The sequence below is a fragment of the Neofelis nebulosa genome, chromosome 3 (genome assembly GCF_028018385.1).
Source record: "Neofelis nebulosa isolate mNeoNeb1 chromosome 3, mNeoNeb1.pri, whole genome shotgun sequence".
NCBI classification, from domain to species: Eukaryota; Metazoa; Chordata; class Mammalia; order Carnivora; family Felidae; genus Neofelis; species Neofelis nebulosa.
In genome coordinates this window covers 31,859,394-31,864,689 of record NC_080784.1, presented here as the reverse complement: position 1 = coordinate 31,864,689, position 5,296 = coordinate 31,859,394, and the positions used below count along the sequence as shown (strand labels likewise).

General features: G+C 43.4%; 1 protein-coding gene across 1 annotated transcript in view; it reads left to right on the top strand.

The window, feature by feature from the left end:
* Nucleotides 1-3,803: 3,803 nt before the first annotated feature.
* The window catches only part of FUT10 (fucosyltransferase 10), a 79,613-nt gene continuing 78,120 nt past the window's right edge, over nucleotides 3,804-5,296 (top strand). Inside the window, exon 1 of the mRNA XM_058720250.1 lies at nucleotides 3,804-4,401. The gene's annotated coding sequence lies outside the window, so the exon portion shown is untranslated. The remainder of the gene's footprint in view (nucleotides 4,402-5,296) is intronic.

The window sequence follows — 5,296 nt, the reverse complement described above, 5'->3', positions numbered from 1 at the left end:
CCGGCTTGCACAGCGCCTCTTGGCGGTCTAGCTTCTGCGCGCATCTCCAAGTCCTGCGCCACGTCCGGACCGTCACCGTGCGCCTCCGCTGCCCTGTAGGTCTTGTTCCCGGTCTCACCCTGGGACGGTAAACCCGGCTAGGAGGCCCCTGCCACCCCGCGCAGGAGTCGGTCGAGTCCTGGAGCGCAGAGGCCGAGGTCCATGGGCGCGCCGTGGTCCAAAGCGCGGGTTGTGATTGCCCGTGAGGATTGGCTGTCCCTCGCCGGCCGCCGGGCGTCCTCAGTCTCGGAGTGCGCCCGGGAAAGCGTGGACCACCTCCCGCCGGGCCTTAGCGCCTGGAGGCCGGGGCTGCGTTGTCTTTACTCCTTCTCCACCAGGCTGGGGAACTCAAACTCTGTCCTTCTTCACCTGAGACCCTGATTCCCGCGCTCACTCCTCCCTCACTTAACCCCGCAGACACTCTTGTTCTCTTTTGGTGTGGAATTGGGTCCTGACCTTTGAAATTCATGGATTAGATAATATTTAAAAAAAAAAATCGGAGGACTAACAGCTTTCCCCCGCTTTTTATTTTAATGGGAAAAAGAAAACCTTTATTAGCGCACACCATTTTTCAAAAGAATGTTCAGTTTAACACCCAAAGAGTAAACAAAGGCACAGTCTCAGAATAAGGATGGGCAATTAATTTGCATATCACGGTATGAAATAATTAAGTATATCATAAGTAATGTAATTTTGCTTCATGCTGGTGAGAACTACGAATTAGAGCCACACCATTGGAAAACATTGATTTAGCAGAGGTTTGGGGAACCAAACTTAGGTTATAAAAAACAATTGCTATTTACTAAATATCTTTGGGCAAGTCAGGTAGCCTTTAGCAAATTATCGCATTTGAAAAATGCGGGTATGTGAGGTCTAGAGGTATGTTAAATGCATAGTTTACATTGCTTCATAAAAAACAGTTGTGATTGTTCTCATTCACCTACTTGCTTTCCCTGGTTTAAAGACCCAAAGAGCAGTCATATCACACACACACATAACCTTTTATGTTAGTAAAATCAAATTTAAAATAATGTGGAAGAGGGGTGCCTGCCTGGCTCAATTGGTAGATTGTGCAACTCTTGATCTCCAGGTCTTGAGTTCAGCCCTACCTTGGGTGTAGAGATTATTGAAAAAATAAATAAAAAGATGAAGCTTCTTAAAAAATAATAGTGACGTGGAAGAAATCCAAAGGTAGACGATACTCACCAGGGTCACCACACCACACTACCCAAATTGTTTTAAGTAGGGGAAGTGATATATTTTTCAGTTTGATTTAGAATAACACTCCTTCCCTGCTCACCACCAACAGGTGAACCCAGTGAATAGTTTTTTAAACTGAGCTATAATTGACACATTAATTTCAGTAGTACAAAATAATGATCGATATATGTATATATTGCAAGAGGATCACCACAATAAGCCTAGTTAACATTTGTCACTATATAATTACAATTTTTTTCTAATGATGAGAACTTCAAAGATCTACTCTCTTCACAACTTTCAAATATGCAATATATACTTTTATTTTTAACTGTAATCACCATCTGTAAATTAAATCCTGTCATTTTTGTAACTAGAAGTTTGCCTTTGACCCCCTTCACCCATTTCTCTCCCCTCCCCCAAACATTCTGTTCTGTTTCTATGAGCTCTGTTGCCTTTCTATTTTAGTTTTTTAGATTCCACGTGTAAGTGAGATCATATGATATTTGTCCTTCTCTGACTTATTTCACTTACCATAATGCCCTCTAGGTCTATTCACATCACAAATGGCAAAATTTCATTTTTAATGGCTGAATAATATTCCATTATGTATATATACTGCATTTTCTTATCCATTCATCAACTGATAGACATGTAGGTTGTTTCCGTATCTTCAGGTATTATAAATAATGCTGCAATGAATGTAGGGGTGCATACCATTAACACTTCCAACACGTGGGTTTGAATTGCATGGGTCCATTTATATGTGAATTTTTTTTTCAATAAAGTATAGTACTGTACACACATTTTTTTCCCCCTTAGGATTTTCTTAGCATTTTCTTTTTTCTAGCTTAGTGTATGGTAGGAACACAGTGTATCATACATACACCAAATATGTGGTGGAGGGGGGGGTTGGCATGCCCCTAACCCCCACATTGTTGAAGGGCCAACTGTATATCTTTTTTTGAGTTAGTGTTTCACTTTTTTCCGATACCCAGAAGTGGAATTACTGCTTCATATGGTGGTTCTATTTTTAATTTTTTGAGGAGTCTCCATACTATTCTCCATAGTGACTGTACCAATTACATCCCCACCAGCAGTGCCCAGGAGATCTTTCTTCTCCACCTCCTAACCAACACTTGCTATTTCTTGTCTTTTTCATACTGGCCTTTTTGACTGGTGTGAGGTGATATCTCCTTGTGGTTTTGGTTATTTCCCCAATGATCAGTGATGTTGGATATTTTTTCCTATGTCTGTTGGCTATCTGGATGTCTTTGGAAAACTGTATATTCAGGTCCTCTGCCCATTTTTTTTAATCCGATTGTTTTTTTTGATGTCGAGTTGTAAAAGTTCTTTATGTATTTTGGATATGAACCCCTCATTGGATATATCATTTGCAAATATCTTCTTCCATTCACTACATTGCCCTTTTTGTTGTTGTTGTTGATGGTTTCCTTTGCTGTGCAAAAGCTTTTTATTTTGATGTATTCCCAATCATTTATTTTTTGTTTCACTGGCCTCGGGAGACATATGCATAAATATGTTGCTAAGGGCAATGTCCAGGAGATTGCTGCTTATGTTTTCTTTTAGGAGTTTTATGGTTTGGGGTCTCATATGTAGGTCTTTAATCCATTTTGAGTTTATTTTTGTGTATGGTGTAAGAAAGCAGTATAGTTTGTTTTTACGTAGCTGTCCATTTTTCCCAACACCATTTATTGAAACAACTCTCTTTGCCCCATTTTATATTCTTGCCTTCTTTGTCATAGATTGATTGACCATATAGGTGTGGGCTTATATCTTGGTTCTCTATCCTGTTCCATTGATCTATCTCTGTGGCTGTTTTTATGCTAGTACCATAGTGTTTTAATTACTATAGCTTTTATATCTTGAAATCTGGGATTGTGATACCTCCAGTTTTATTCTTCTTTCTCAAGAATACTTTGGCTATTCGAGGTCTTTTGTGGTTCCATACACATTTTAGGATGGGTGGATGTGTGGTAGTATATAATTGTGTTAATCTGCCTTTCCCTGATGACTAAAGAAATTAAGCATCATTCACATACTTACTGGCCATTCATATTCCTCTTTGTGCTATATAAGTCTTCAGTTCCTTCCTTCCCAGAGATTTTTATTAGGTTGCTTTTTTGATTTTTTTTTCTTATCGTGTTTTAGGCATTCTTGCTATATTCTGGATATGAATTCTTTCTTAGATAAATCTACTGCAAATATCTTCTACTCTGGTTTTTCCTTAAGTGTCTTTTGGTGAACAGAATTTACTTTCAGTGATATCCAATTTATCAATCTTTTCCTCTGAGTTTGATGTTTCGTGTGTGTGTGTGTGTGTGTGTGTGTGTGTGTGTGTGTGTGTTTGGTGTTTCTTGAAGTTGATACCATTATTATCAACCAGTTTTTCCAGACTAGTTAATTGAGGTTCCTGGCACTGGAGATCTCAGGGCCAGGACTACAGTGAGGCAGGCGCAGGGCAGCAATGACTCTCAGGTTCCTGCAATGTGCCCGGCATTTGCAGGACTCACTGTCTCCTCCTATTTTAAGCCCTAGATGCCTCACTTGCCTCAACCAAGCCCTGGCCCTCCCAAGATCTTCAATTACCTCCCTAGGTTTATCACCTCCCCTGCAGACTAGGGAAAAATAATTTTAAACGGGTTCTCTAAATTTGGGATTCAGTGGCCTGAAGTTAGTTTTCTTTCGCCACTTTTTAAAAACTAAAGATCATCCTGCTCAGTCTACCAAACACTGGTACCTGATTAAATGTATCCCCAGGTCTCTGCTTTGCCTGGCATGTTCTGTTTTCCTGAGTAGGTGACTTTGAATTTGCTCCAGTCCTAGCAGAGTTTGAGAAGCAGAAAGTGTCCCGCGACTTACTAAAGAGAATCTCAGGAGTCTTCCAGAAACTTTTTGGTAGTGAGGTGGCTCACGAGCGAGGGAGAAGCAGAAACTGCCAGGAACCTCTGTGGACTAGCCTTTAAGCCCGGCAACGGCGAAAACCTGGATGGAGGATCGCTGGGCCTGCGAGCGCGGAAAGTGATGCCGCTTTTCCCAAACTTCCTTTCCGAGTCTTCGCCCGAGCCCCGGCTGAGCGCAAACTGAAAGTGGAAAGCAGCCGGGCTGCCAGCAGCCAGCGAGCCTCCTACCCGGGACGAGGTGAGTGGGAGGCACTGGGTCTTTTCGGGCTGCAATGATACCTGGTGGGGACAGGGTCTTGATGCCCAGAAACAAAAGGAGACTTTTCTGGTGCGCACGGAAGCCGGGATGCGCACGGAAGCCGGGATGCACCCGGAGCACACCTCCTCTTTGTGCCCAGAAGGGAGTGTGCGTAAGAGAAAGAGTTGCGTGCTGAAAAAGAATCCAAGTCCGTTTTGGGAAACCTTGGGCAGCGCTTTCCAGAGACATCGCCTGAGATTTAAACCTATCTTGGGCCGAAAAAGCCCAGATGGGAGGCCGGTGACGCGCAGGAGCCCCGGGAAGGCGCGCGGGTCTCCGCCGCGGGCGACTGGGGGATTTCACGTCCCTGCGGGTTTGCCGCGACCTTCCCCGCCCCACCGGTTCGAAAACCTCACTCTGCCGCCTGTGTGTTCCGACTTGCTTCCTTCTTCCCCACGTCTTCAGTGAGAATCACTTGTTGCTGGAATTATGTGCTGAAGTAGTAGCGATTCTGACTGCCCAGCTCTAGCGAGCACTGCTTTTTTAACGGAGAAAATGCCGTGGGGGGAGCCCTCTGAATGGCAAGGCTATCAACGTGCAATCCATTTCTTAGGTATTATTGCACCCGATGAGCGCCCTCAGAGTAGAACTCGTTTTGTGTAAGATGTGTAAATAACATCGATGTGATTTTAAGACACTTCCTGGGCACCTTTTAATGATACGTTGCAAGTGTCGCGCAAAATGACTGTTTTCCTTCTCTTCACAGCTCCAACAGACTGCCCCCTACTCGCTGCCACAGCTCCCTAAAATGCATGTGGTGACTTGGGTTGTTAATTTCATCGTGTGGAGTGCATGCACTCTGGCTGGGTACAATTTTCAGTATGGCAAGTGGGTC